Source organism: Theropithecus gelada, chromosome 2, assembly GCF_003255815.1.
Source record: "Theropithecus gelada isolate Dixy chromosome 2, Tgel_1.0, whole genome shotgun sequence".
Taxonomy (NCBI): Eukaryota; Metazoa; Chordata; class Mammalia; order Primates; family Cercopithecidae; genus Theropithecus; species Theropithecus gelada.
In genome coordinates this window covers 123264476-123286243 of record NC_037669.1, presented here as the reverse complement: position 1 = coordinate 123286243, position 21768 = coordinate 123264476, and the positions used below count along the sequence as shown (strand labels likewise).

The following is a 21768-nucleotide window of genomic DNA, read 5'->3' as shown; positions in this document are numbered from 1 at the left end:
CTTATGTATGTAGTAACCAAAAGGCATGGTAAATGAGAAAGGCTGGGGATAAGGACCGAGAGTTGGATAGGAGAAGAGATAAATTTTTAGTGTTAAACAGAGTAAGAAAGTAATAGTATTTGAATATTTAAGTCACATTGTCTTTTTCTCATGTAAATCTAAGGGAACTAAGTCTTTACTCCACAATATTAAAGATCTGTAGTTAGAAGATCTCGATTTTTATCTTACTCCCACCAGTTACAAGTCACTTAACCAACCTGAGCTTCTTCATTCTCTTCGTAAATATTACCTTACCTACTGAGACTACAATAATAAACAGCCCCTATTCTTACAGACCTTACATCCTTAAGAGAAAGAGACAGATGTATAATATATGGAAGACATCCCAAGTCCTATAAGAAATTACGTCCAAAAGCTGATATAAGGCTCCTGCAAAGCCCAGCATGAGAAGAAATGAAGACACTGGTGAGCTGCAAACTACATGTGTACACATAACTCCGTGAACTCTTAACTATCCAACGTGCAGAGATCTAAAGTGACAACAATACTGCAGCATGTGATTGAAAGATGATTAAAAACAATACAAACATTAATCCACCATCCCAATAGAAGAAATATCAAAACTATAATTGGCGTCAGACATAGAGTAGTGGCAGAAATGAACCAAGAACAAAATCTAAAATACACTGAACAAATGCCTTATATTATTTCCAAAATTTCCTCATAGTTCAAAACCTTCTTCCATAATGACAGAGTTATGTGCCAAAGGTTAGAATTTATTTCATACCTCCTTCAACAAAAGGCAAATACTTACATTGTCATCTAGAAAATACATTAATATTCTTCCTTTACCATCACTGACTCATGTTCAGTTTATGGTCTATTTACACCACCGCACCCTTCTTAATTCAGCACAAAGTCAGTTATCCTCACATAATTTTCCATTTATTTAACTGGGTCTTCCTTGTCTGTGTACTACATTACTCATGGTACATTATTCCTGATTTTACTTCATTCTATAGTAGCATACTTTTTCTATTTTAAAAATCGTATTAATTTCCAGACCATCTTAATTTCAACCATCAGGTAAGAGAATACCTCTATTCCAAAAAAATATTTTTGCATTAAAAAGTTACTATATTGTTGATAATATAGTAACTGCAGAGTACATTCAAAATTCAGCATAGTCTGATGATCAACTTATACATAATACACTAAGCTATGATTTATTACATGTTAAGAGTAAGCCATGATTTATTACATGCTAACCTTTATGGATATAAAGTTATCACAAAGAAATTCTGGCATCAATGAACATACTCTTACAATTCTATTAAAAACCTATCCAATAATAATAGTCATGAGCTATAACTGGTCATAATAGACGGTAACATTTGCATAAGGGCACTATTTTCTGCAAGAGATAAAATGTAAGTGTACTGTTTTTTCATTCTTTAATGTAAAGTAAGAATGAATTGAAAGTCACAGATGATGCTAAGAAAAATAAAAATATGTAACAGCCTAATTCTATTATTTGCAGACACACACACAAATACAGCCTAAAGTCAAGAAAATGGGGGAGAAGTAAAATCTCAAACAAAAAAGACGATGTTACCTCCAAGAAATGCAAAGTACTTTCTTTTCTAGTAATGGGCACACTAAACTCTCCTAACATTATTTGAAAAAAGTTTAAAGTTTTGTGAAAGAATTCCAATCCAACTAGTATCAGTTTTACAACATGAGAGTAAAAACAGTCCTAAAGTAGAAAAAGAAAAGAATGTTCTTCTAAGGATGGATATTAACTGTTGTTCTCCCATCCTATTACCTACCCTTAAAAATGAACTGTGAGAGTAGAGTCTATCATTTAATACATCCCTAAAAAAGAGGGGGAAATCTGTAAAAGTTAAAACTGACCCTTTTTTTCCCAAAAAGTTCTTTCCTTTATTGAGGAATTTCACTCCAGTTCAAGAAACAACTTTTCACCTCACAATGGCTTCTTAGATGTACTACATAAAATACATTTACTTTGCAACTTCCTCCACTCTTTTCAAAAAGCACAACCAACGTCCCTACTCCAGAAGCTGGACTCGAACAGGACTAGATTCAGAAAGTCTGTCCCTACGTGTGTGACCTTGGGCACGTCATATAATCCCTCGGTTTCCTCATCAGCATCCCAAAATGAAAGCGCTCTGAAAGCAGTAAAGGAGTAAAAACATACTTAGGTATGACACCTACGAGGGTCAAGCCTTTCTGTTTAAGGCAAAATTACCTCCTTAGAGGGCCACATCATTAAACTGGAACTGAATCCGTAGACCTCAACATTTGTCTCTTCCTTCTTGCAGTGCTCCCCTTCCCTCAAAGGGCATAACCCGAGTCACCCCCGAGAGCAGACTGCCCAGCACCCTTTCCTTCCTCCTCCCTTTCTCTTATTTACAAAGCAGGGGGAAAAGAGCAGCCTCACCTCTCCGTGCGAAGTACACCTTCAAAGGACCCCACCCCAGGCACATCCGCCCTCTCCCCTCTCCCGGGGCACCAGGGGCCAACCTCGCCCTTCCCCTCCCGCCCCCACCTAGAGGAGACTTCCTGGAGGCGTTCGGGCCCAAGCCGGCAGGCGGCATTTACAAACCCGCTTTACGCCACTCGCGTAGGGTAACCTCGCTTACGCCCGTAGGGCCCCGCTCTCAGCCCCGTCCGCTCCGCCTGCCAGAATCAAGCCCGAGTGCCTCAGCCATGGCCCCTGCGTGACCCTAGACCTCTTCTGCTCGGTGCAGAGCTACGGGGACTGGGACAGAACAGCTACACCTTACCAGCAACTGAGGCACTGACTTCACTTCCCACCTTTGCAGCCCTCTTCAACTCCCGGATCAATTCACTCCGGCGACGCCGGAAGGACCCGAGAGGAACCAGGCGTTGTCCGGAATCCTGCCCAGCCGGAGTCGCGCAGAGGCCTATGGGGACTCGTAGTCCCGCTCGCCAACGTTGTCCGGAATTCCTGCACTCGGAAGACTACACTTCCCGGCAGGCCGTGCGGGAGATCCTGAGGCGATGGGTGGGGACACTTCTAGCCAATACTAGGAGAGTTCCCTGCCTTTGCGGGAGGAGGTGAGATGAAGAGAGATGGTGCACGGAAGGGAGAGGAAGGGCGGGGCAAGCCCTCACCTGCGCCAATCAGGGTGCCGGGTAGGCCCCGCAGGCGCCTCACCCATTGAGGGGGCGGGCTGACAGAGCAGAGGAAGGAAGGGGGTGAGGGGCCCGTGGTGGGGATCGTGGGGTTGTCGGGCTGAGTATGCCGTACGGGTGGAGAGGAAGCCTCTGGGAAATCACCCGGGTGAAGGGAGGGCTTGGTGTGGGGACTTGCACAGGGCGGAGGAGCAGCTAAGCCCCGGGCACATCGGGCAACCAGACCCACGGGTCGGGGAGGGATAGGCTGAGCCGGGGCTCCCAGCAGAGACGCCTGGGTGGGGCAGGAGACCGCTCCAGGTGTGAGCCACAGAGGAGGGGAGAGGGACCCCCAGGGGAGGGGAAGTGGCAGAGCAGCTGCAGAAGTGCGGGGAGCGGGAAGGTACACGGGCAGCTGCTTTCCGCTGCCTCCGGCCCGGGCAGCTGCAGAAACAGCAGGGGGAGGAGCAACAGCTGCCAAATTCGCCAACTAGAGGAGGGAGAGGCGGAGCTTGGGTCCCTGTAGAAGCCAGAGGCGCAGTCTGGACTGTAGTTTCCCGGGAGAGACGAAAGCAGGAACGAGAGCGGAGCGGAGCACAGTCCTCCGAGCACCAGCTCCAGCATCCCGTCAGGGGTTGCAGGTGTGTGGGAGGTAAGCGTGGGTCCTTCTTCGGGGCGTCTGCACTGCCCTGGAGAAAACGTGTTCCAATAGGAATTACATCAAGATACAGCTAAAAGAGTCCGCCTTGGGTTAGGAAACCGGTGTAAACCCTCTCGGGTGAAAGATTTACATTTTTGGACTATAAGGGCAAAAAAGCAAAAAGAAGCTTGACTCTGGGTATAAAGGGCGTGGTTAGTGTTTTTCGTTTGAGTTACACCAGTAAAACTGTTCTGGGGGGATCTCAAGATTGAGAAAAACCCTGCTAATTGAGGACGAGGTGGCTGTTATCTGGTGGATGTTATAGGTGCGTAGCAAAAAAGCAAAAATTTTGCTATTGATATAGAATGACTTCTGAACTATTTCACTAGGAAGATAACTTTGCGTTCTTCTTCAGTGTCTACCTTTATGTTGGTTTATCAGATTGTTCTGCTACCGACCTGTCATCCAGGGTGGTTATTCTGCAGTTTCATAGAATTGCAAGAAATCCGTATTAAAGAAGCAAATGCAGGCAGGAATAGTCAGGATAGGATGGGCTCTGACTTAATCTATCAAAAGTATAACTTTTGCCAGCAATAATGTAAAAATGAATTTTAATGAATGGATAGTTAGCTTTCTTTCCAGTGGCTCTGGAATATTGGAACAAAGACCTGGATTCAGCCTACAATGGGAACATATGGTGTACCTCACTGCTGCTCCTTATTCTCTCATTTGTGTCCGATAATATGTGTACATTTTAAAATCAAGAGTACATGGAAAGCTGTGTGGGAATCTTTTCTCTGGGTAGAAAGTATGTGCTGAAGGACTATCCTTAATATGTGTTATGATGGTGGGTTCAGATTTAAAACACATGTAGTGTCACAAAATAATAGTTTATTCTCGGTATTAAACCATATGTGTATTCAAAGCAACGTAATTGTAATACCTATGGATGGAAATATGTTGTAATGCTGGGTAAAGATGAAAGTCTCACCTACCTTTGTGTAATTATGACAAAATTACAGCCTTTTATTTTTAGAGAAGTAGTAAGAAGCTATTTTCCTAGTTCATTTTCATTTTGTTACAGAGGTTCCCAGATTACATGGCTTTTAATCATAGTAGCATATTGCAGCAAATTTTGCTCTGAAATGCTTTCATTGTGACAGTTGTATATTTCAGAGTCTGTCTCGATACTTTAATCTATGTTTTTTTAATAACCAGGGTCAATAAAATGGAGTAATTGCCTTGTTTTCTCCTATTGCTGTGCTCTCCTGAGTTCTCGGGATTTTAAATTTTATTTTTGTAATGCATCCCAGATTTCTCTTTGAAAAGAAATGGCTCAAATGAATTCTCTTCCCAGCTTAAAGTTCAGTCCTACTGCGTGCTACTACCGGTAAGTCTAAGTGACTTATCAGTGTATATACTCTTCCCTCCCACATTCTCACATACCATAGAAATATATAGACAGATAGCTCTTAGAAAAACAGCTGCTTTTTGATTATCCCTAAGCAGATCAGCTAAGTATCAAAAACAGCAAAGAGCTTAGAAGAAAGAAAAAGCAACAGTAGCTGCTAAACTTAACCACTGTAAGGATCAGATTTTATCTTTGCTACAGCACTGGAGAATCTATTAATTCACATAGCTGATATGGCCCTGTGAAAATGATGTTGGGGTTAAAAAAAAAAAGTGGGTATTAGGGTGACACCTGGAAAAGATTGTTTGCCCTTGTTATTTGTGATTAAGTGAATTGTCTTGAATCAGTCTTAGATCCTTTCTCAGACTCTACTACTAATTCGTTTTGTAAAACTGAATAATTGCTGTCTCTGGGTTATTTCCCCCATGTAATAATTATAATACTAGCAATGAAATTCTTTCCGAGCCTTTATTAAAATATCTGTTTGAAAGAGTTTTATTGGGAAACAGGTAATAAGCAAGCAAATGGTTAGAAGATAAATATCTAAACAGTTGAAATTAAGATGTACTTTGAATCTCAGCTTTTGATAGGTCTTCTGCTCTGAGGCATGGTAAAGGCTAGAATCTCATTAGGAATGAATGAGTTTGTAGTATTAAAGTACTGGTTTTTTTCACCTATTTCCAAGATTTGGATCCTTTTTACTGTGTCAGTAAAAGAGATTGGGTTTCAATATCATTTGAAAAAAGACCATATTTTTACATGAGAGAATATCATTGGCGGTATATGGCATTTATTTTTTACTTTGAACTCTTGATTCATGTTAGTTAATATTCACATTCAATCTCAGGTAATCTGAAGATTTTTCTTGATTGGTGTTGAAAACGTTCGTTTTATGGCAGTTTATAATTCTGTGTAAAATGCTACCTATGTTATAAGCATATTACTTATTCTGCTCTCTAATTTTACTATTGGTATATGGCTATCAGTGAATATATATGATGAGAAAGGAAGAGCAACAGAGTGCAGAATGTCTCTCTTGAATGGAAATTGCTCAGGGGATGATTGTTCTTTAGCCAAAAACCTTGGTTAATTTCCAATTACCATATCCTTTGGTCCTTTCTTTAGAATTCTGATTCTAAGCCTTTTGAGTAAAAATAAGTTAGTATGGATTTCTCTTTAACAGGAGGATTCACTGATGCATGCAGCACAAAAGAGCAAGACTTAAAGGTCCAAGATCAAATGGTTTTGGTAAAGAAGGAGACAGGGGAATAGATATAAAGAAAACACTTGAGAAACGCACCTTTAGCAAAAGAGAAAACAAATTTATATTTTTTGTTAAGTTCCCATAATCCATGATTCCATGGCCTTTTCTCCCCCAGTCATTCATTAATTTGTACAGGCCTGTATTCATACTGGAATACATTACTTTTCTAAGTAAAATTAAATATTCAAAATCTAATGAATACCAGTCTGATTCCAGTTAAAATGGCAGTTTTTACTGGAATACATTTTGGATGATTAACCTTCCTTTTTTATGCTTTTATAACCCAGGAATATTCAAAATCTAATTAATACCAGTCTGATTCCAGTCAATGGCCATTTTAACTGGAATCAAACTCTGGTATTCATTAGATTTTGAATATTCCTGGGTTATTAAAGCATAAAAATCCTCCCTGTATACACTCACTTCTAAGTGAAACATTATTTGGACAAAATATCAAGAAGTAAATACCTAAAATGATGTTTTGCCCCGTTAAAATAATAAAGGTACTTGAACCAGACACTAAGATGAGCAAGATACCATTTATTTAATTAAGCAAATTCCAAAGGTTAAACACTGCTTTTGGGATCAGAATTAACATACACAAATAAGGGAGAGTTTTTTTGTTGTTTCTTTTTTTTTTTTAAATCTTCTAAGAATTTAGTCTTTAAAATTTGGAAAGTGTGTTTTAAGTAACTACATTATTAACTCTTAGAGACCATGTACTTCTTTTCTATCTCCTTTTAGTCCTGAGCACCTTATGTCATATTCAGCGTAAAGAAACTGAGTAACCAATTACTGAATTAGAATCACTGGACATTGGACAATACTTCTATAATGCTCACATTAAGACAATTTGCCCTTTGATAGATAGAGTCAGCTGACCTCACAGAATGATTGCTTATACATTAGTCCTTCTGAGAATGTCTTTATGCTAGTTTGCCTTTGCGAAAGTGTTGATTGAGGACAATTGGATTCACACTGTGTGGGCTGCAAATACGTTACAAATTTAGGCGCCAGCATTTCTAAATTCATCTCAGAAATAGGATATATAGGCAAGGGTAAAGGAATCTCCAACTGGTGGCACTTAAGGTCTGAATTTCACAGACAGGAAAATCCAGGGCACACCACCATTTAACCTCAAGGCCCTGGAGTTATACCTTTGTTGAAGCTTATCTGTAGAAACCATATTTCATTCTATAAAAACTTAATTTGCTCTTCTGTTTTTCTAATTATTTCTTCCAAAAAAAGAAAGAAGTAGACTGATTTTGTTTAAGCATATGTAGAGTTGGTCATTAATTGTTTTTTGCATTTGACCTTCTCGAAACAAATTAATCTGATTGGTGTTAGAATTAAGAATCTAATGTAATTTTTCCTAAATTTTAAGACCTATACAATTCTCGTTAATTGTATATAGTTTTTTTAGTAGTAAAATTAATTATAGCAAATATTTAACTACCTTCTGTTTACTTTTACCTTCATGTTGATGGATATAAATTGGCTTGCTTAGAACTGATAATTAACCTGCCTTTCTTTTTCTTTTCTTTTTTTTTTTTGCCGCCTTCTTTTTTTTTTTTTTTTTTTTTTGAGACACGGTCTGACTCTGTCGCCCAGGCTGGAATGCAGTGTCCTGGTCTTAGTTCACTGTAACCTTGAACTCCTGGGCTCAAGCTCTCCTCACACCTCAGACTCTCCAGTAGCTAGAACTATAGGCAAGAACTACCATGCTCAGCTAATTTTAACTTTTTATAGAGATGAGGGTCTCACTGTGTTGCCCAGGTTGGTCTCAAACTCCTGACCTCAAACAATTCTCTTACCTTGGTCTCCCAAAGAATTGGGATTACAGGTGTGAACCACCATGCCCTGCTGATATTATTCTTAATGATTAGCACTGTGCCTTGTGTAGAGTAAACTTAGTTCATACCATCTTTCTCACCAGATACTTAGTATCTTTAGAGCTAACACCGAGTTTCATTGACCTTTGTATTCATTTTGAGAATTCTTTTACATAGTTCATACTTGGTAAGTAGTAACAATTTGGATAACTATTTGGCAATCTATAATGAAACATCATTTTGCAAACAAATACAACTAGTGAAATAAATTTTTCTTAGATATCTGTGTTAGTCCTAAATTCAGCCCTCTGCCAACCATGGTTGCTTATATTACAGCTAAATATAAATATTGCTATCTTTTGTTGGATTTCTAAATGAGTAGAACAAATTTTGTTATTAACTGCAACCTTGTGTGTGTGTGTGTTTGCACGCATGGGCGCATGCTTCAGACATCAATTTATTCATTAGATGCTGTTTGGGGTTTGTGTGGTCCTTTTCTCTCCTTGCCTCTAGAACTCTGCTGATTTAAAGATGTGCTTTTCCTTACATAAAGGTATTTTATGTAATACCTCCCCTCCACTACACATGATTTCCATTACTTTTTTTCTTAACAAATAGAGAAAAATAAATAGATGAATGTAGTATGAGGCCTCATCTTAACTAAAGTTTAACTGGTCATAAATGTTCTATTTTCAGTGAAAAGGTTGCATTGGGAGGCCTTAGTAAAGCTTATATTGTACCTGAATTATATAGGTATTTGTCATATCTGAGCCATCATTGGAAACGAATGAGTTTTGAGACGTGGCATTGTCAGTGCTCAGTGTCGGCCTTCTGTATATAGCTTGGTGGTGAAAACTTACAGGGTGCCTTCAGTTTCAGCCACTGCTTGGAGGCCCCCTTCTGATTCTGCCTAGGAAGGGAGACTTCGGAGCTCCTCGCAGCTCTTACTTAATGTGGGAAGGAAAACAGATGAAATGTTTTTCATTTAATAACCTTATTTTGTCAAACTATATTGTTTTTCCCAGGTGTATCTCACACCAGCGTTCCCAGTAAGAGTAGCTCAAATGTCACAGTGCTTTCTATAGCACAGCCAGGCAATTCAGTGAGTACCTATCAACTTGTAGTCCACTCCTAGCATCTTTGCTTTTCTTGAACAGACCCCAAAGAGGCCACCGAAACATTTCTGATATTTTACCCACATTGGATTGCTTCTGTCATTTTCTTGATAAACTAAATTTTGTTGCTTTGAGGTCATTTAACCAGATCTAACTTGAAGAGCTAATTTTATTGTTTTTATACCTGTTAGTAGTATGCTAGAGATACCATATTGTGATGTATAATTTTTGCCTTTACTTGAATTAAATCAGTTATTGGAGCATTTAATTGTTGTGTACTTCACGAAGCAATTTAGAATCATTGAAGCAATTAGTGTTTTTGAGATATATTCATCCTTCCAGTTAAGAAACCTGTACCTAGTCTCCTAAATTGCTTACAGATGTTAAATCCCTTATTCGATGTCTGTGGCAGGTTAAATAGTATCTTACATCTTATGTCCTTTGACATACAATACCAGATGAAAGTATATAATACCAATAATGTCATAGCTATATAAAAATAGAATAATTTTTGGCTTTGGTAAATTAGGAAACTTTTTTAAAAATTATGAGATTTTGAGCACAAGGTATATTAACTAAATCTAAGGCAACAAAGTTTTTGTATTTCAAAGTTTCTGAAATATTCTTTTAAAAATGCAAATAACTAGTTATCTAGATAAGAAGAAAAAGTCTTAAAATTTAAAAAATAAATAAGGAATAAAAATGAAAAATGCTAATAACTTTAAAGGTTTAAATAATAGCTATTTGTTAATATAATAGCAGATTTAATTAATAATTAGTAATATAAAATTGAACATTTTGAAAGGGAGAGAAAGAAATCTTATCCAGGATTATCTTAAAAGCAAATTTTTCCTCACATTGCGTGCCCCAAAAGTGATTGACAATTTAAAAAATAATTGTAAAGTACCGATCAACTAGAAATGCGTTTAGCTGCAAGTTTTATGCGCAATGAGATAAAACAATAGGGATTTATTTTTCCAGAACAAGAAGTCTGAAGAGAGTCGTTGTTTGCTTTTTGTTTACAGGCTCGATGTTGTCAGGGTTTTGTCTTTGTGATTTCTCTTGTGCTTGCTGTAAGACAGATGCCTCTGTTGATCCAGATATCACACTCTCTTTCAAAGAAGGAAGAATGAGGAACAGTTGTTCCTGTTGAGTCTTTCTCTTTTAATCAGGAAATAAAAGCTTTCCCAAAGATCCCCAGCAAATGTCCACTGTGCACTAACTGTCTCATGTCATATGGCTGTCCTAGCTTTAATGGAAGTTGAGATATCAAAGACTTTTGGCTTCTGTGGGAGATGGAGCAGGGGAACAAAGGTTTGAGAATGACTTTTGGGTAACTGTCAGTAATTTCAGCCATAGTCTGATGACTAAAACCATGTTTATTTTAAATTTTATTTCTTCTCATTCTTATCAATTTTGTGTGTGTGTATGTGCGTGTGTGTGTGTGTAGTAGTTTAGCAACTCTCACCTTCCCACACCAAGTGTTCACTTCAGTGATTTCCAAATTTTAAGTCCCTGAGCAAAGGCATTCCTCAGAAACTGATGGTCTCTCCAGTTAAAAGGACATCTAGCTACTATTGCATCTAATATTTTTCCTATACTTTGCATTACAAACACTTTTTGTAAAACTTGATAGTTCTATAATAAATCTGCTTTAAATCTAAAAGTATTCAGCAATCTCTCCATATAGACCGCATTAAAAGATATGGGTATAATGCAAATAAAAGAAAAATTGAGTATTAGGATTTCTTTTATGAAGATTTTCTTAGCTGCTTGAAAAAGCAAAATAAGTCATTATTCCCTAGAGGAGAGCCTACTCTAAAATTTTGTTACCCTAGAAAATGATGTTATTATCCATTTCAAAGATGTGAAAAATATGAACATCTATAGAGTGATTATTTCCTAAATTATGTCTCTTTCATACAGTGACACTTTGATACTCATGGTTTTGGTGAATTATGATTCCTTGAGGTAGGAAAGTGTAAGAAGAAAATTGAAATTGAGAAAATGTAAATAAGTACATTAATTTTTTTCTCTGCCTATAAAACTCTCATAATCTACTCTCATATTGACTATAGAACCTTGGCAAAATTGTAGTTGTCTTTACATTTCTGTATCAACATTTTTACTGCCTGATTTTTACATTTCTATCATGTTACCCTAGGTGAATGGCTTTATTGGGATAAAGCTTTCCAGATTACAGTCACATGTAAATTTCTAAACTTTTCTACAGACAATCTCTAGTGTTAGTTTGGATGCTATAGGGGGATAAAACAAATTACTGTTTGGCATAATCTTTTGTCAATATAGTTACTAAAAGAAGGCATTGGAAGACACATTTACATTACAACAAGGATATATGACTTAAGGATATGATATTACAACAGTTACTATGGTAGAAAGCCAGAAGGAGAAGAAATTGATCTGTGTGGTAATCAGGAAAGGCTTTGAGGAAGAATTAGGGCAGCTGGTATGTTGCTTAATTGCAGGGGATGGCAAGCTAGGGCCTGCAATCACAGTACCTTGTTTTACAAATAAAGTTTTATTGGAACACAGCCATGCCCATTCATTTACATCTTGTTAAGGCTACTTTCTTGGTACAACAGCAGAGTTGAGTCATTGCAATGAAGACGTGACCCACAAGACTAAAATATTTCCTATCTGGCCCTTTTAAAAAAGTTTGTCAACCACTGGTTAAGAATGTCAGCTCTACAGTCAGAAAAAACTGGGTTCAAATTTTTGTTCCATAGTCATTAGCTATATGATATTCAGTATGTTATTTAATCTCTCTAAACCTTAGTTTTGTGATATATAACTTTACTCAAAGGTTGTTTATGTTGATATAATGAGATTTTACATAGAGTGCATTGCACAGTACGTGGCATGTAGGAAATGCTCATTAAATGTTATTTTTTCAAATGTTAGGTTTTATTTTATTATAATTTATGTTGTAAGTTAACTATAACTTTTTTTACTCAAATAAGGATTTGAAGCTCTCATTTTAACTCCCCTTCAACCCCTAAAATAATGTTCAGGACACCAAGAAGGGTATCGTCTAATTGTGAGAAATTTAGAAGAGTTGCACAGAATATTGTACTAGGACAGTAAGATTAATGTAAGAGCCAAACAACCTAAGTGTATGGAAAAAGTAATGCTATACTTTAAAATATAGTTAATTAAGACTGAATAGCTTATTGAGTATTGAAGGATGCCAAACCAGTCAGTTTTTTATAAGTTAAGATACTTTCTCAGAATTTAGACGAAAGTAATATTTAAAGGTGAATATAATAAAGAGGAGCCATCACTACCAATCTTACAGAAATAAAAGTATTATTGGGGAACACTATGAACAATTATATGGCAAAAGATTAGATAACCTAGATGAAATGAACAAATTGCTAGAAAGACACAAACTACTGAGACCAACTTAAAAAATAGAAAATTCAAATACAGACTCAAAAATGCTCAACAAAATACTAGCAACCCAGTCTGGCAACAAAAGCATTAAATACCACGATCCAGTAGGATTTATTCTAAGAATAAAAGTTGGTTTAACATGAAAATCAATTAGCGTAATACACTATATTAATGAAATAAAAGACTTGTAATTATCTCAACTGAAGAAGAAAAATATTTGACAAAAAACAACACACTTTCATGATAAAAACATTTTACAAACTAGGAATAAAAGAATTTCTTCAATGGGGTAAGTACGTCTACAAAAAAACATAATTTTAAAAAAAGAAAAACATAGCTAACATATTTAATAGTGAAAGTCTGAATATTTTCCTTTAAGATCAGGAATAAGTCAAGGATGTCAGCTCTCACACTTATTCAACACTGTACTGGAGGTTCTAGCCAGGGCAATTAGGCAAGAAAAAGAAATAAAAAGCTCCCATATTGGAAAGGAAGAAATAAGTTTCTTTTCACATATGAAATAGTCTTGTATATAGAAAATCTTAAGAAATCCACATGAAAAACTATTAGAACTAATAAACAGTTCAGCAAGGTTGCAGGATACAAGATTGATATAAATAAATTAATTGTATTTTTATACACTAACTGCGAACATCCAAAATCAAAATTTTAAGATTCACTTAAAACAGCATAAAAAAGAAATAAAATACTAAGGAATAAGTTTAAGAAAAGTGCAAGAATTTTACAACAAAAACACCAAATGATGTACAAAACATCACTGAAAGAAATTAAAGAAGACCTAAATAAATTGAAAAGTATCTCATGTTCATGAGTTGAAAGACTTAATATTATTGAGATGGCAGTATTCTCCAAATATGCAGATTTAATTAATCAAAATGTCAGCCACCTTTTTTGCAGCAATTGACAAGTTGATCTTAGGACTCAACATGGAAATGCAAGGAACCCAGACATATATGTGGCAGTAGAACAGAATTCAGAGTCAAAAAATAATTCTTTACTTTCAGTCAATTGATTTTCAACAGAGTGCTGAGACAATTTAATGGGGAAGGATACTCCTGAACACATGATACCGAGACAATTGTATATCCACATGGAAAAAAATAAAATTGGACTCTACCTCAAACCATAGACAGAAATGTTACTTAAAATAGATTACAGGCCTAAATGTAAGAGCTGTAACTATAAAACTCTTAAAACATAGGAGTAAATTATTACCATAAATGACACAGTAGTTTCTTAGATATGGCACCAAAAGCACAAGAGACGTAATAAAAACAAATTGGACTTCCTCAAACTTAAAACTTTTGTGTTTCAAAGGACACAAGAATTGAAAACATAAGCCATATAATGGGAGAAAATATTTGCAAATCAGATATTTGAGAAGAACCTTATATGCAAAGCTCATAAATAACTTATAATTCAACAATAAAAAGACAACCCCAATTAAAAGTAGGCAAAGGATATGAGTAGACATTTCTTCCTCCAAAGAAGATATAAAAATCCAGTAAGCACATGAAAAAAAAATACAAAGCATTATTAGATACTAGGGAAATGCAAATCAGAACCACAGTGAAATACTACTTCACACAAACTAGGATGGCTACAGTCAAAGAGACAGACACCTGTAACACTACAAAGTAGTGGTAAGGACGTGGGGATATTTGAACCCTCATAAGGTTTTGGTGCGATTGTAAAATTATGCTGCCACTTTGGAAAACAGTTTGGCCATTCTTCAAAATATCAGCCACAGGGTTAGCCTATCACCCAGCAATTCCACTGTAAGTGTATGCCGAAAAGAGTTAAAAAAATATTTTATCTACACAAAAACATCTACAGGCGTTTATACCAGCATTATTCATAAAAGTGGAAACAACCCAGTGTTCATAGTTGATGAATGGATGAACATAATGTTGTATAGCCATACAGTGGAATAGTATTTGACCATTAAAAGGAATGAGGTACTGATACTACAACATGAATGACCCTTGAAAGCATGCTAAGCAAAAACACCACAGAGGCCACATTTTATATGAAAGATAATCTAGAATAGGCAAATCCATGAAGACACAAAGTAGATTACTAGTAAGGGACAAAGGGGAACAGGAAGTGACTGCAGATAGTTGAGGGGTTTCTGGGGTGACAAAATGGTCTAAAATTAGATCATGTGATGGCTGTACAGCTTGATGAACCTATTAAAAACCACTAGATTATACACTTTAAAAGGGTAAATTTTATGGTATGTGAACTATATTTCAATAAACCTGTTTTTTAAGTGAATATATAAAAAATTTTTAAACATAGGGAAGAGTTACAGAAGATTGAATTATGAGGAGCCCAGACTAGCAGATAGAAAGTAATGTAGAACAAGAATTCATTTTACGTCACTTGGCCTCAGAACACCATGAAAAATTAGCGAAGAGAAACTAAGACCTAGCCACACTTTGTTAAAGTTTTTTTGTGTTTTGCTGTTTTTTTTTTTTTTTTAATTTCAAAAGGCAAAGAAAAAGCATAAGCATCTTTAAGCAGATAGAAATAAAGGAGGTGGAAATATCAGCTTATTGTAAGACTTCTTTTTATTTTATTTTTCGTTCATAGAAAATGTAGGAACAAAAAAATGTGATCAAAACAAAAAGAAAAACTAGAACTTTAGAATGACAAATACTAAAAAAATACATTACAATTATCAACAGCTTTAGTTCATTAATGAAACACAAAATCCATCATACTAGATAGAAAAAAAGTCAAACTATTTAATATTTAAAAGAGACAAAGTTAAGCAAAATAATACTAGTTTAAAGTAAAAGGATAATGTAGCAATAATAGACAAAAATAAGTTTTAAAATGTAAGCCAGCTGTATTTGTATAAGACAAAACAGAATTCGAGGCAAAAGCCTTTAAGGTCAAGGAGGGTAATTTATGTTGATAAAGGTGTAATGCATAGTGAAGACTGAATAGCCATGAGCCTATTTGTGTCCGTCACATAGAACTAACATAGATAAACCAGTCTGAAAAAGAACTGTAAACATGGCCCTTGGTGCCAGATCTTGATTCAAGAGGGAAAAAGTAAGTAGTCATACAACATTAAGAATCATGAAGGGATAAAAATGGACTTTGGAAGAAGTGGAGATGACAGTGTCTCAGAGGTAGTAGCACTGATGATGCAGATTTGAGGGAATTTGAGTACAAGATCAACTAGTTTTGTCCCTGAATTAGCTCAGGGATTACAAAATAGGTCAGCAGTCAGCTCACAGGTAAGAGAGTGTGTGTGTGTGTGTCTGTGTGTGTTTACTGTATCTGAATACCTATTCTCTACAATGACTACCATGCTCTCTTGTCTTACAGTGAACTCTTTTTGGTCATTTTCCCAGCCTCACTGGTCTCTGTAGGCATTTGGTTTGTTACTACTAGTTTGGGATAACAGAGAAACTCATAAAGAGGACTAAGAAAGTTTTGAGTCCAGGCCGGGCACGGTGGCTCACGCCTGTAATCCCAGCACTTTGGGAGGCCAAGCGGGTGGATCACGAGGTCGGGAGATCGAGACCATCCTGGCTAACATGGTGAAACCCCGTCTCTACTAAAAATAAAAAAAAAAGTAGCCAGGCGTGGTGGCGGACGCCTGTAGTCCCAGCTGCTGGAGAGGTTGAGGCAGAAGAATGGCGTGAACCCGGGAGGCGGAGCTTGCAGTGAGCCCAGATCCCACAACTGCACTCCAGCCTGGGCGACGGTGCGAGACTCCGTCTCAGAAAAAAAAGAAAAAAACAGTTTTGAGTGGAGCAGCAAGAAAAGAAAGAATAATTGTAGTAATTCAAAAAGAAACCATTTTAAATCAGCTGAAAACATAAAGCATTTAAATCTTTACAAGGATTGTATTTATCTACATTCAGTTTGCTTCATGTTATTAAAAATGACTCACTGAGATACTGATATATCACTATTTTGAAATTATTCCCTTGCTTTTATGATTAAGGAAGTCAACTTTCATTAAAATACTGAATATCATTTCGTCTCTTCTGTGTCTTAAATTTCTGTTTGTTTTTGTTGCTCTAATTTACTCTCATACAATGTTCCTTTTATGCCTTACCTTAGCCTAATGGGAACATTTTATTTTTTGGTTTGACTCCTTCTCAACATCCACAAAACATATTAAGGCACCTATGCTTTTTACCATCATAAAAACATAATGTTCAGCTAGCTACCTGGCATGAATAAAACATCACTGAAGACCATTAACCATACATGACAAGCTACAGTACAGTAATTGCTATCTTTATACAGGACAATTGTGACTATAAGGCTGATGACTTAAAACCATAAACCCAGTCTCACTTTAATAGTGCACCAACTGATATTTTAAGTAGTGTTTTCTTTTCTTCTTTTTAGAATGACTTATAAATGAAAAACTTTAACAGGAAGATCTCATTTATTAAATGGATCCAGAATTTCCATTGTAACACACCTTAGAATGCAGGAAATAAGCTTACAAACCCAGCCAAATTCCTTGCTGTGAAATTCACCTTTATTCATTAACTTACTCATTCATTAACCTTTATGCAGAATCTGTTTACTGTTAATAAACTGTTTAATTTACTATTGAATGCTATTTATATGTTTAGACAAATTAACAATGACTCAGTATAAACAAAAGATGAGAGAGAAAAAAAGCTAAGAAACTAAGAAAGCATAGTTGCCTGAAGGGTTCATGTCTTGACCTCAGAGAAGTGCAGAGACGTAAGCTGTGGGACGGTATGCGATGCTCAGTAGATACTGGCGGGGTGAATGAAGGACAGAGCCCGTAAGTTTTAAAAAATGATCTTAAGGCATAAGAAAGAGGATTAATTGTTACATTTCCACTTTTCTGGAAAAGCTAAGTGAATTATACATTTTCTTAAAGTTGCATGCAAATGGGTAAAATAAAAATAAATTTTGGTGCTTAAAAAGTAAATTCACAGCTATTGGTAAGACACCCACCCAGGATGACTTATTTTCAGAGAAATTAAAGAAACCAAAGCTTTGCTTTTTTTCTGGATGTCACTACATGTATATGTTACCCAAATATCTAAAATGACAGCATTGAAATGTCTGTTTTAGAAATGTCCATATGAAATGATTAATTACACATTACGTAACATATCTTCTTTCCAGGTTGAATTTAGCAAGCTCTGCGAGAAATATTTTTCAGCCATGCAGTGTAGCATGGGAAAGTAAGAACAAGATAACTGCACGCAGAAATTAATGAAATAGAAAAGGCAACATGGAGCAACGGGTTTATCGTCATGTGTTCATGATACTTATTTGTGTATCATGTGAAGACTATTATTAGTATGTGAAGAGAAAGTGAAAGGTTTACGGGAGGCAGTGGGTGTTGTCTAGAAGGAAGTGCAGACCTACCTCACTGTTTTTGAGACTGAACTTTTTACTGTGACCTAAGCACTAATATCTTTACATCCATACATTATCACCCTTAGTTTTTATGACAATCCTATGAGACAAGTACTGTCATAATTCTCATTTCATAGATGAGGAAAGTGAGGCATAGAAAATTATATGGGTTATTTCAGGTATCACCACACAGTAGCTAGTTTGCATTTGTTTTCAGCCAAAACATAGTTCTGCAATATAATTATGACCTCAGAAGTAACCAGAATGCTTTGTATATTTCTATGGAATTGTCCATAGTTGCTTCACAGTATTTGTATACTGTACCTTGCATTCTGCAACTATGAATTCTCTTGTGTTCTTAAAAAATTAGACAGTTGCAATTATATATCTAAACCCTATAGAAATAATAAAGTCAGTATGTAAAAACTCTAATTTCAGACAAAAACTAGAGAATGTTTCATTATAATGTAAAGAAAAAGAATAGAAAATCCACTGCAAGCTTACTTTAAATTAGGCATTTCAAACTGGCAGCTTGACATACTGAAATCTTTCTGTCTCACCTCCTGCCAACGAAATTATGTCTTGCAAAGTTTATTATATTAGGAAAAAAAAGATTTTCTTTGGGTGAGGAATATCCTCTTCAGTTGTCACAGACTCCACTATTCTCCATTATACTGGACCAATTCACATATATTATATTATCTGCTAAGAAACTGCAGGCTTCTGAGTTTGTCAGAATTTTCAATCATGAGCCCCTTGGTAAATTTAAAATATGCTATTGAATTATTAACATAATTTTTAGAATATGTCTACTTGATAAAATGAGGTAGACCTATAATTACATGAAGTAAGTCAAACTGTATCAGAATAGTTTTTCAAAGCTTAGTCTCTACAAGCAAAGATTAAATTATTAAGCAGTCAACCATATCTGTTAACTTCTTTAAACGTTTTCTCCACATGGAAAGGAATAGGAAATAAGATATTTTTCTTAAGCCAGATGAAAAATTTGAGATGTGTTAAATTGCAAGATGTGTTAAATTACTCTGCTAAATATATAGATCTATCAGAATAGTGTTGAGGTTATCGACAGAACATGGTGATGGGTTGTCAATGGCATTTTCAGGCTGTCAACTGTCAGGATGAAACTAATTGGTACATTGTATGCAGCATTCTTATATATGATTTGTTCTAATCTCTTTTCTAGTACAATATCTAATATCTTTTCCATGTACGGTAATAAAGCCTCCAGTATTAGTGATTCTCCTTCATGTGTGAAATGACATTTTAAAACTGTATATTGTCCCACAATATAAATGGATTTTGTTTCAAATTGTGTTGTATGAAGTTGAACTTTGTGAAATTGCCAATATTTGACTATTTTTGACCTACCAAAAAAAGGTAATTTATATGGTTCAACCTAATACAATAGTTATGCCAACCTAGATAGTATTATGCCAAACTGGGAAAATGTTTTTCAACAGAAACTGAAATACAGGTTTGTTTTGAGATTAGTAATAAACATGCATTGTGTCTCTGCTTCCTGCCAGACCCTGAGCTCTCAAGGAAGGTCATTTTCTCTCTTCATCCTCCTAAGTCTTGCATATATTTGGGTTTCCCAGAGCTTGGCCATAGGGCGCCTCTTCTCCACACTCCCCAAAAAATCTCATGCAAATGTGCTCATAGATCCTAAATGTATCTCTAACCCAGACCTACACTCTGAACTCTGACCTCATTTATTTAACTACTTTCTTAACTCTCGAAGTGGATGTCTCATGGGCACCTCAGATTTACCTATCCAAAGCAAAGTTCATGATCCCCTATTTCACCCCTCTCTGCTTTTGTTCCATCCTTCTCCATCTTAATGAAGGACAGCTCCACCTACCCAGCTGGTTGAGTTTAAACCTGGGAGTAATCCCAACTCACCCTTCCTTTCTGTTACCTCTGTCTTGTCCAATTTTTTTTTTAAATAAGTCTATCCATAATCTACCCCTTTTCTATCTCCATTGCAACCCCCATAGTCAACTATCTTCTCTCACCTGTTACAATAACCACCCAATTTCTTCTTGAGCTTCTACTTTAGACTCCCCATAGTCTCTCCTGTATAACTTTATAAATTATACTGTGTTTAGGAGAAAATGCAATATCCTTGCTGCTTACAAGGGCCTAGATAACCTAGCCCCTACCTCGTAAGCCAGCCTCTTCTTTGTATTATTTCGTTCATTGTATTATTTCAGTTCTTTAATTACAGAGCTCTTTTCTGCCATCAGGCTATCATTTTATTCCCTCTCTGGAATACTGCTTTCCTCCTTAACTCTTACTTATCCTCAACTCTCAAATAACACTTTCTTAGAGAGGCCTTCCCTGATTCTGTCCTTAATCTAAAATAGGTCCCACTTATTCTTTTATATGACATACTATTGCTTTTTCTTCGTTGCACTTAACACAGTTTTCAACTAGGTACTTTAATGCATGTGTGTTTGTTTAATGTAAGCTCTGTAAAGGTAGAGCTCTTGTCTGCTGCTTTCACCTCCATGTCCAGGGCCCAGTCCACAGTGGATGCTATCTGCTTGAAATGAAAAGTATAGTCTATATTGGATGTTGATACTTGAGGAAAGCCAGATGTTCAGAGGAGGATGTGAGGGGCTTTTGGAAATGTGGTATGGTTTCAAATCCCATCTTTGTTTTGGGTGACTTTTCTGAGCCCCTAGATTGTAAGTTTTCTCAAAACAGTTACTTTGTCTATTTTGTGTAGAGGGCACTGCTCTATTCCCAGTGCCCAGAAAAGTGCTTGATAATTAGGGATGTTCAATAAATATTTGTTGAGTAAATGAACTGTTTCCTCTTTCACAAAGTTCCTTTCTCATGAAACTATGAGGGTGGTAAATAAAGAAAATATAGGAAGCATCTAATATATAGCAGGTACTCAATAATGCCAGAAACCCTAGTGGGTTTTTCAAAACATAATTCCCACATTTTTTACAAGAGTGATTCTCAGAGGCCTTAAAACCCCATGAAGATTGGGGGTGGGGAGCAGTGAGGTGAGTATCTTAAATTTACCCCTGTGACCTTTTTCAGACTACCTAAACTTATACTTCATGTCCAGTGCCTACTACAGACTTGCTATTTTTGATGAAGAATATATCATGTTCTTCAGGTGTGCTAAGGCAAAGATTAAGAAAAATATGTCTAAATCTTGCCTAGAACCAATGTCACAAGAATAATAGCTAATAAAGGAGAACTGTAGATCAGAAGACTATCAGTGTTGTTAGGCTAAAGTATGTCTGTTAAAAAAGGAACTGTGAAATAATTATATAGTGATGCTACTGTCTCTCTTCTGGTAAGAAATATCAGAATGTGTGCTTGATAGAGTGTATCTCTGGGTATATTACCTTGGATTCAATTTTAAAGGCATTTGCTAGCCCTTAATGTTTTTTAAAAGGGAGAGAGGAATAGATTTCTTGTTCTCCAAAATCATGTATTAACCTTACTTCAAGTTTCTTTTTCAAGGGAAATATTTATACTCCCAGTGA

General features: G+C 36.2%; 2 protein-coding genes across 5 annotated transcripts in view; one reads left to right on the top strand and one right to left on the bottom strand.

The window, feature by feature from the left end:
* Window positions 1–2933, bottom strand: part of PDCD10 (programmed cell death 10) — a 51896-nt gene extending 48963 nt beyond the window's left edge. Inside the window, exon 1 of one of the 3 annotated variants that reach the window (XM_025377425.1) lies at window positions 2808–2933. The gene's annotated coding sequence lies outside the window, so the exon portion shown is untranslated. Of the gene's footprint in view, window positions 1–2434; window positions 2547–2807 lie in introns of those variants that run through there. The other 2 variants (XM_025377429.1, XM_025377427.1) reach the window with 2 other exon arrangements.
* A 698-nt stretch (window positions 2934–3631) lies between these two features.
* SERPINI1 (serpin family I member 1) overlaps window positions 3632–21768 on the top strand; it is an 88476-nt gene continuing 70339 nt past the window's right edge. The window contains exon 1 of one of the 2 annotated variants that reach the window (XM_025377742.1): window positions 3632–3811. The gene's annotated coding sequence lies outside the window, so the exon portion shown is untranslated. Of the gene's footprint in view, window positions 4125–21768 lie in introns of both variants that reach the window. The other variant, XM_025377743.1, reaches the window with a different exon arrangement.